This window comes from Triturus cristatus, chromosome 3_1 (assembly GCF_964204655.1).
Source record: "Triturus cristatus chromosome 3_1, aTriCri1.1, whole genome shotgun sequence".
NCBI lineage: Eukaryota > Metazoa > Chordata > Amphibia > Caudata > Salamandridae > Triturus > Triturus cristatus.
The window spans coordinates 720,704,778-720,715,867 of NC_140583.1; the positions used below are offsets into that span (position 1 = coordinate 720,704,778).

The window sequence follows — 11,090 nt, forward strand, 5'->3', positions numbered from 1 at the left end:
AAAATGTACCTTTGTTTGATGACTTTGAGACCTATTGTGACATCACCTTTAAAAAGTATCATGTTAGGTGAAAAGGCAGGGGATGGCAGTACATTTTGATGGGACTTTGTGTCTTCATTCAAAGTCATTGGTGAAGTCATTCTTAGAATGTAGCTACCTGTATTTATAGAGTAGACTTGGAAGCTGAGATGGAGCGTCTACACAATTCAGTAAAGAATGAAGTAATTTATATGCAGTACTGGATTTATTGAAGCGAATACAATACAGAGACACATGAACGTCAAAAGAAACTGCAACAAGACACAAATTTGATTGTCGAAAAACTAGTAACTCAAATTTCTGGAACTTCTCTTATTTTGCATTTATTTCATGTCCATTTCCAGGTTCCACTCACTATCATATTTCAAAGGTTGCACAGACTCCCGACCAGAACAGCATGTCAAATCCAGTCAACTGTTCCTTAACCTGAAGGTACAAAATAAGAGGCAATATATTGATACAATTTACAGCGTTAAACAAGACACTTGGGGAGAGTATACTGGGGCCCGAATGCAGGTCATGAAGCTTTACGCTCTTTATTCTCTATTGAGAATCCTTCTCCTTCTATGGCTGGGCCGTGTGCCACTGTTCCCCAAACACCTCCTTTGGTTGATGTAAAATGGAACACCTCTACATTATGGAACAGTAAGAATAGTTTGCAACAGTAAAATATAAACAAAGAAACATTCTTGTACTGATCTTTATGTAAAGCATATCCTATCTCTATAACAGAATTATCCCTCCCTACCAGACAACACGTTAAGAAACGAAAAGAGAGGATTGGGGTCTTTTGTATTAACATTAATCAAAACATTCGTTAAAATGGTACTAGGTTACTTACAGTTTTTATGTCTAATTTCATAAAAGAAATAATTTCTTGTTAGGAAAGTAAAAGCATTTCTAGTATCAAACTCTAGACATCTAGTGCTACATCTGACTTGCACACGTTTAAAATTTGGTTTTGGCCCCAATTAAATCTGACTATACGCTAATTGGTTTTTAACAACAAAATCATGCAGTTTTATCATCAGAGGAGACTGTGTGCATCAAAACTACCTCATCAATCCCAGTTAAAATGTACGTATGCAGTTCTTTTTTTGTGTTTTAAGGATTTTATTGAGTTTTAGATCTATACAAGACATACAGACACAAAATATCAATGCATGGTAATAAGGTGTTAAGATATGAACTATGTGAGTTCATGAACAACAACATAAATAGTGGTGGGGAAAGCAGGCTAGAGGGAAGGAAGAAAGGAAAGAGGACTTGTGCAGTTCTAAAGCAGAATGTCTGACATAAACAACTTCTAACTCTGGGTTTTTGATGTTACATATTTGTCTTTTTGCATGTCCTCAAGCCATAGGACACCCTGTTTCACGTCCCTCACAGTTGTTAATGCCTAAATTGCAAGCGGTATTATCCATTACCTACTCCTCATTACTTTCTTGTTCTATTCATTAAGGGTGGGGATCTACCCAAGCTTCCAAATGAAAAAGAGGACAGCCCTAGAGCACATCCGAAACTGACACTACACTATGAAATCAAACCAGCCACAATTAGGTGTCAACACACCATAACATACCAAACACATCACCGCACCATCAGGGCAGCCATGACCAAGACCCTGGCATCAGCGAGTGAGGCCTCGAGGGAACAAGAGCAGGAGTGATTCCAACCCACAACAGCTGAAACAAAAGATCCTTTCCCTTTGTAATCCTTGGTGTATGGCTGGGATTGGTATGAGTGGTGTATGCCAGAGGATGTGTTCTGGGAATGAGTGAGTGGACTGATGAATGGGGAGACAATAACACGGTACATTGCAAAAGGTTTTTATGGAAAATACACAAATATGGCTTTGAGCTTTGTAAAAATGTCTTTGATACATGAAGGAAAAAAGTAAAGACTAGAAGGTTTTAATTATTGTAAACAATATTGTGGATATGTGATGTGAAAGTATCGAAATATGCATTCATGAAAAATAAAAAGTAAATAAAAATGATGTTAAAGTTTCAGTCATAAATTGTTAGAATTTGTTTTTGGTCAGACCATAAAGCACTTTGAGCCACTATAGAAGGAATACAGGTCGTGTGGGATAATCTGTTCTGTTTATGGTTTCAGTTTGCACCTGACCCCAGACATAAAATCAACTAAGTAGGGAGCACCAAATTCTCACGTGATTTCGGGAACGAGAGCAGAGGCACAATTGAAAAGAGCCTAAATCCATTGACTCAAAAATCAAAAAGGTAGCCCTGAAAAGAGTAAGAAGTAGAGCTTGTTAGAATAAATGACCATGAGACTGTCAGAAGTGTAAGCAGTAGTGCCAAAACACCCTAAATCTCTAGATCCAAAGGCCGACACACCAAACCCTCTGGCAAAGATGGGACAACCCCAGACCAATGCAGGTACCAAAGGTGTTGGGAGAGCCAGGCTTACCCTCAGTACACAGAAGTGAAGACAGCCATGAGGAAAACAGGGACGCAAAAACATCGGAGACTGTAACCCAGGTAAAGATGGAAAACCTGAACGGACACCCAATGTGGTGAGCAGTCCTGCCCAGCGCATTAAACCAAAGAAATTCCAGCACAACCAAAGCAATAGTCAAGGTCAGTCAGGGAACAAATCTGAGAGGCACAGAAAAAGCAAACCACCCACCCAAGAATAACCAGGATCAGGTGACCATACAATGTAGGAGAAAAAGACACTCAGTCCTGGGCAAACAAACCCCAAGCACAAGCCAACTTATTGACATACAATAAATTCTCAGATGTCTAACATTATACACAATGGAGACGGACTGGATGCTGCGTAAAATGCTTTTTTCAAATAGGAAACTCCACTATTTAAATTCGGTCTTTAAAATGTCCTGGTTCTGTACTGCAACTCAAATTTTTGGGATATACACTTAAAACATGTGTCCTCTCTTTCTGTAAGTTACTGACAAGTTGTTGGTTGTCACACACAGCTCATCTCATGGGTGATGATCGTAAAAACTGGGATGAAAGAGTGTGGGTGTCTTACCTCCCTTCAGTGATAACTCCCACTGTCCTTATTTCATACGGCTCAGTGAGGTACTTTTTTTCACTTTTTTTTGCAGTTTTTTTACATAGAACTCGAATCGAAGGAAGGTACTGAGGTGCTTTACATACATAATTTTTGATAGGCACACAGAGATTAAGTGATTTGCCCAGAATCAAAGGATGTTGAGCCGACGTCAAGACTCGAACCTGGTTCCATAGTCGGCAGCTCTGGCCGTTACGCCACATGGACATAAGGCTGTAGGAACCACAGACTTAGATTTGTAGTCTGCTATCAGTAATCTGAAACACGTATTATGGTTTTAGTACACACCTGGGAAATCGTCCCTGCCTCATATATGAGGTTCCATCAAACAGAAGGTGCAACCACAGGAAGGTAGGGTAAGGTATGTCTCTGGAAGATGAAGCCTTTTGGAGATTAAGAGACAAGTAATCCATGTGTTGACATATGGTGAAGGCTTTACATTCATTCATACATACATTTGGGCATTTTTGCAACAAACACCACTGGTCTCTCCTACGCGACCATTGAGAGTCACTCACTAAGACACCATTAGAAGCAGTAATAGTATTTTTATCTTTGACAAGATTGATCCAAACCTGAAGGTGTGCTTCAAAAATGACTTTAATGCACCCATTTCCACATTCAGCTAAGCCATCACTGACACTCCCTGCTGAACTAGCTGCAATGCAACACAGAATTATTATGTCCCCCGCATTTGATGCTTTCTGTAAATCAAAGTGGCAATTCTAATTTAAAAGATTTTACTCAAATTAGAATACAATATTACCATATTGAACAATATTCATAACTTCCGGGTCCAAGCTACACTGGTTACTACCTAATACACAGAAATAATAAACTTACAGGCAAAAGAGAATACATGTACGTGGGAGGACTGCACAGCATGAAGTGGTTGCTGCATGCAGCGGTGATTAAAGAGTTGTCACTACTTGCACCGGCCGGCTATCATTATAAGGTGGATCTCTGAAAGCTTCATAGGTACAAGTCATCTGGCTCCCGATGTATTTAACATCATCCCCATGGATAGAAAATGATAAAGGGCGGTCTACGATTACTACACCAAACAGTGAGTGGTGTGAGAACACAATGCCTCACTCACTTCCTTTGAACTCGACTACCAGATGTTATGTTCCTTGAGCTAGAAATCGTCCCTCATAATTGCTCCAATCTATAGGTCTCTCAGCCGAGTTCCCCTATGGCTAACAATAGCTCTGTGTGTGATTTCAACCTCTCTGGCTGAATGAGAACTAAGTGGCCTCATATCTCGGACTTCCTAGCAGAGGCCTGTTTTCCCGTCCAATCATATAGTTATACCCACAGAATTTTAGTAGACAGAATACCTGCTCTGGATCTACATCTGAAGTTTTAAAAGCAGACCAATCTCGTGGTCGGTGAATTACTTCATCACATCCTGCCTTACTTCAATCAGAAATCTCACTGCATCACAAATAACCTGTCTTCATCAAACTTGCCCATCAGCTACAAATAAGAACATTCACAGAAACAGCACTACAGGTGGTTTTCCAATTACCTTTTTTGCAGTTTAAAAGACAAGTGAACACTGCTCCCATATATGATTGTAGGGGTAGACAGCAGTGCATCTCAAATTTTTAAAATGTTCAAATGCCTTAAAAATCTAGAGTAGCTTGGCCTCAAACGTTCATAAGACCTATGGCACATTATATATTATATCAAAATCCAACATGTGAGCTGAAGCTGGCAAATATCTGGCCAGGGTACACCTGAAGTCAAACCTACCACCTCCTTAGCTTACTTAGGCAACGGGCAGATTCTCCTCCCTATCCATGTATATATTCGGACAGAAGTACTTGCGCCCTTGCAATGCTGCAATCTGTAACTAATCCTTCACAGAAGGTCAACTGCCTCCTGATCTGAAACAAGTATGAGTCATGTTTTTGGTGGCGAAACCATTCCGAGACCCTTTTACCGGCTGATATGGGACACATTCTGCAACTTGCCTTCTAGGCAAAGATCATCCAAGACGTGGTTGGAAAGCAGCTGCAAGACTTATTGGGGGTAAATCAACTGCAAGACAGTGCCCTATCTGGCTATCTGGCTCTAGGCCAAAGTATCGAACCAACACCACTTTATTTAACCACACCGAATGCCTCCTGGGGACAAGGGCTACCAAGCGAGGCACAATTATACAAGGGATTTCAGCAGCCTTGGAAACTATATACCACAACTCTTTAACGCCCCCGTGCACTTGATGCATTTCAGAAGCAAACACTATGGCCTAGTCCCACTTCCCCGGCCTGGATGAACACGGATTTCATCCATCCACTGCTGCCTTGGTGCTTTGCCTCTCCTCCTGACTGGCTGTGACGTTTCCAATGCCATCAGTGCAATCGCATTCAATAGATTGGCAAGACCAAGTCTCCCTGCACCCATATACCCCCCACCCCGCCGCACCGTTTCAGATACAAAGAAAGACTCCTTGTGACTGCTCTCTGCTGTTCAATGACAAGGGGTCTTTTCGCTTCCCTTTTTGAAAGCTGTAGTAAAAAGACTGACACTTTTTTTTATATATAAATCGAGATACAATTTCGACATGAGAAGACTACTGCAGTTTCTTAAGACAGAGGGATAACAACGCTGCTTTGTTAAAAGAGGGCAGGCAAGATTGCTCATGTGCTTCTGTACTCACTCTGCTAGACCTATGTGCAAACTGAAGTGACAGGTTCTAAATTCCAGATAGGTCAACTCAGGCTTTCATCTTTCTGAGGTTTATAAAAGAAGTAGCACTAAGTTGGGTGTTGAGAATATCATTACTAAAACATCAAAGTCAGTTTGTGACTTGCACTGTCTGGTAAATACTTTTAACAAACAGGACCTATGGTTCCCATAATGTTCCAACCCTCAAGGGCTTGAGGTTTTTGGAAAGAACTGGCTGAAAATTCAGAAATAGTTTACTTTCTGCCTTTGATGCAACATATAGTATTTCGTAGGTTATCTCCGACACTGGCTTGCGCCATGTCAGGACAACCACTACACAACAAAGGGGAAACCCAGTAATCTGCGGGACCTGTCAGATAAGTTACAAAAGAGTAATGGTCCAAACGGAAAAAGTAGACTTCGAAACATCTATAGCACCTAAAATAAACACATTCAAAATAGTTTTTGACAAATTCAATTCCACAATTTATGAAAATTGTTAGACGGGTTTTATTTCCATGTATTGTAAAATTGTAATTAATTGCACATTTACGCTCATCCCCACCCTTTCACGAGCACTTTTTTGAGCACGTGCCTTTCTTCACTTATTTCGGAGCACCTGTTCTTTACAAGTATGATGTACAAATTGATTGTGTTATAACAAATATAACAAATCGCGGAATTGAATTTCTCAAAACATCTTTTGAACATGTGTTTATTTGGGTGCAATAGATGTTTCAAAGTCTACATTTTTCGTTTGGACCAATTCTCTATTGTAATAGGTCAGAACAACCATCAGGGCCACTTTTCACAGCTCCCAAAACTAGTACATATATGCCCACTAACTTCAAATATAATCTAAGAAGCCAACAGGTCCTCAATATCTGCTTTGAACGCAATTGATAACCTCTAACAAGGAACACTAAGTGTGAGCTGGATCTTACAAAAAGGTATTTATTTGCTAAGAGACTCCAGCAAGTTTGCAGAAACAGTGCTGGCTTAAAAATGACTCGTGTCAGTAGTTGGACTTGTGATCAGTGATGCTTCAAAAATAAATAAATGTTACCGCTAATACCTTAAAACTAAGACACAACAGCTAATGCCACAGAGGGCCACTATCTCCCCCGAAGGATTCAACAACGAGGTATCCTCCCAAAGTACTCTCGCCTACAGACAGCTTGCCAAGTCAACAAAGTACAGTGCCACATGTAATAAAAACACTTTGTATAAAAAGTAGAATTAAAAAAGCTTGAATGTCATCTCAGACCACACCAGGGCTAATTTGAATGGACATCAGTACTTTTCTTGAAGGACCATTAACACTGAGAGGCTTAGTGATGAAGTCAGCCGCAAGCCAAAGCTGGATACGGACTCCCTCTTCCAACGAGAGACTCCACATTGAGACAAAATCTGCGGTTCCCATCTGCCAATTTCTTTTTACTGTTTTCTCTGCATGGAAGCCCAATCCAAACCAGCAGGTTAAATAATTCCCAGTTCCTGCTCATTAAAGAAGGAGTCAAATGTATCCCCCTTTTACTTGCCAATCTTTAGGCTGCTTTTCTCTCCCTGTCCAGGAAAAAAAGCTTTGGTCAAAAGTACGATTCAAACCATGGACGATGCAGCAGGTAAGTTGCTATAATAGAAACCTCAACATGCGACTTCAGTGACCAGAGTTAGAACGGGGATTTATTCTAAAACCATGGATAAAATCCACAAAGCCATCAATGCAATTTATTGAGACAATTAATCGAAGATAAGAAAAAACATCTATAAATTTAAATCACAGTCTTTCAGTGTGCCAGGACGCCCTACAGACATCCAACGCATCTGCACTCTACCATCAGGGCAGACCTTTCTCGGAATAAGAAGCAAGAGCGGGAACAGCTGCACCCAGGTCAAACCACGTATCTGCAATCCTAAGACTCCCACGCTGGACACACCTACAGGCTGAATAACAAGTTCCTGGTAACCTGGTCATGCTGGTTCTCCTGTTCTAGCTTCCTCATTCCACTGCATCAAAATCACAGCGCACGTACGCCACCTGCACTAAGAGCATGATTTAGCTAGGCTGCATTTTCGTTTAGTTTCATTTTTACTAATTCCAGTCCAATTGGATTGTTACAATAGTTTTGCTTTACAGAGTCATCATGCTGCAACAGTGACGTGATATTTAAAAAATACTTTCTACTGTTGGTTCTCCTGGAGACTTGCGATGGCGGTTCCAGTGAGATCCGAAAAGCAGGTTAGCCGCTGTCACACGCACAGTGGAATGTCAGACACAACGCAATGTGCATTAGGCAGTGGCTCACCTGCTCCTGGAGATAGGACAGAGGACACTACGGCCAGTGGACGAGATCCATCTGAAACACAAGAGAGAAGTGTGAATGAAACTATACCATGTCTGTGTCTTCAATACAATCACACTATGCACAGAAGATTTCAATACAACTGGGGGCATGAACTCATTTGTTTTATATTTACGACAGAATTTTGGGGTGCATCAGTACTCATCTAAAGCACACTACAGTTAAACCCAATACAAACTCCAAAGCCCACAAAAAGAAATCTGCAGGTCCCTGCCAACGCAGCAGGCACACGACTATCAACAGGGATAAGGCCTCGTCCATCTCCAACTGAAAATCACCCACTTTGCTGCTACGACACCTCTATCAGTTTCACTCTACTTATACACTCCATAGCCCCCCCAAAAAATCCATGCGTAGTAGCCCCTAAAAAATCGAACTGTCGCCTCATACGTTACACGAAGCACCACCCCAGGCAAATAAAACCACACACAACCCCCATCCGTCCTCGTGTCTGGGTTCCCTATCTTTGGTGCAGCAGGGGCGTGAGATTAAAGAGTTTAGTACCAAACCAGCGGTCCTGGCAGGTGGGGGTTCGTGCTTGCATTGGGGTCCATGGCACCGTTGCAACACAAGAGTTCCTAAGCAAACAATTCGCACGTACTCTTACATGGGCGTTCACGCGCAATCATTCAGGCAAGTCATGCAGTGTATACTCCGGGCAATCAATGCCTAGATACCGCAGGGACTCCGACCGGAGCTCTCGCACGCCCATTGAAGATCATTGCACTGTAAACCCAACCGCAGCCCCGCTAGCCATTACTGTCAAGGCAAGCCCAGCATTCCCCACGCTGAAACTAATGACCCCCTCCGAAATTCCTACACAGTACTTTGCCCATCAATCCGTGCCTAATCTTCATCCTCACGAAATGCCACCAGTCATGCCAGGCCCCTTCCTACACCATAGAAGTGCCGACTCACTCCTCCCTCGCTGGACATCCATCCAGACAATACCCCCATCCTCGCCCCCTCACCACCTCAACGCACACACAACATTCTCTCTCAGGACCTACCACGCCCACCATTATCCTTCGTACCAGTCTAAAATCGAAAACCATGCCCAATCCCCGATTAGAAACTAGAAAGGATTAGCTGGCACACTGATGGCAATAAAACAGTTCTGCTGACAAACTCAGTATGTAGGTCATCTATCAGCCACAAGTAAACCTGCTCCATTTCAAATTGTGCGATGTGTGTGTGAGTTTCCATTGCCGTTCTGGAACTAGTCGCAAACTTGCAATGACCTCACACTGAAAAGGGAGGTGCTGTGGGAACTCCATTCAGGAAGTGCACTCGAAGCATTCACAGCAGCAAGAGGGGCGGGAGAATTAAGGCGCGATATTTGAGGTACAGCAAATGTCGGGATGGTGTTAAGAACATGCAATGATCCGCCCAACGCACTGCAAACCTCTCGAGTCCGCAGGTCAGTTTCAACGTATCGTGGAGCGTTCATTCAAAATGGACAGTTCAAAAATTCAGAGCATAAAAAGGAACGAGGTTTATTAAAGAAAGAAATACGGAATACCTGACCACACGCATCAATGAGGCAGCTAGCGCTAAGCGCAAACAGGGGCGTAGCCAGGTGCAGTGGCACCGGGGCCCCGAGGGGCCCTAATGAATCTTGATAATTGCTGTATTTTACTACTCAAACAGCAAAGGGGTCATTTTCCGTGCTTGAACCAGGGGCGATATCCAGGCCTCCTTACTACGCTACTGAGCTCAAATAAACATACACTTAATACTTGCAACATTCACTGGTTTGTACGTTTTGCTACTTTGACTGCTCCCAAACCTGCAAAAACCTTACTGTCACATACATTAAAACACAGAAAAGACAAGCGAATGCTTAACAAAGTGAGACAAAACTATGAAAACAATGTCGGAGATCATAGGAGTGAAAAATTGTGTAGTTGTAGATTCCCGTGTATTTTCCAGACCAGGGTATCTAAAATGTTATCCGGCTAATGGATGGCATGGTTCCCCTCTCATGGGGAGGAGGGGGTAGGTTTTGTACCACGCGTGTTTTTAATACGGAGATTTGCATTCAACGCGTCAGGGGTAGGGAACACTCTAAATGCAATTTCATTATCTATACGGAAACTTGTTGATATTATTCTATATGCTCATTTAAGAGGATTTAAGATTTTAAGCCTGTCGTCCTTTTTTAGTACCATAAGGGGTTTTCGACGTTTAAGAATGATGGGTACTAAATATTTTTCTTACAAAGAAGGCCCCGTGCTTTTCATATTTAGCTCACTTACCTACAGATGCTGGTAACCTCTTTTTCGCAGGCTCCTTTTCAGACGTTGGCAATTTCAAAGTGTTCAATCAGGTCCATCCCAGCCTTGAACTTGTCTCACTTCTTGTCCCAGAAACAGAAACCTGACCGCATCACATGCCTGTCGTGCAACCAACCCCGCGCCACGCCTCCCCGACTATTCATTAATAAGAAGTAGCCATATACCCAATCAGAGTGCGGAGCGACGGCCCAGATGACGCCCGCTCTGTACGGCTACCTATGGCATCAGCCGAGAGGCGTGGCTTGCCAGGAAGCTAGGTTGGGGTTGAAAGGATGGAGTTTCGGCTGGAGTTGCGGCGCGTTCGTTTCTGCACGTCCTCGGTTTAGGGCGGAACCATTATTCCACTGCTACGGCTTATAGGATGGGACGAGGCCTTTCTAGTTCCCTCCCTCGCATGTCACGTACGAGGTGTTGACAAGGGAGCTCGATTATGGACTGGCGGTGGTTCTGTGGTTGAAGGCCGTGCTTGTGTTTGCTGAGGCGACGCCCCCCGCTCGAAGCTCGCAGTGGTACTGCCATGCCGGGCGGAAGGGTTTCTGCCATAAGGATGCTGTTGCTGTGCACGTAGCGCGGCCGCAGAGAGGCGGTGCAGGCACTCCTTCCTGCTGGGTCCCGTGTCTCTGACACAGGGCGTGCCCCGCACAGAAAGTGA

General features: G+C 43.0%; 1 long non-coding RNA gene across 1 annotated transcript; it reads right to left on the minus strand.

The window, feature by feature from the left end:
* Positions 1-225: 225 nt before the first annotated feature.
* On the minus strand, positions 226-10,536 carry LOC146860854 (uncharacterized). Its single transcript, XR_014978883.1, has 3 exons — positions 10,400-10,536; positions 8,085-8,135; positions 226-7,341 (listed from the first exon to the last, which is right to left on the minus strand). It is a non-coding gene; the product is annotated as an uncharacterized LOC146860854 (long non-coding RNA).
* Between the last annotated feature and the right edge of the window lie 554 nt (positions 10,537-11,090).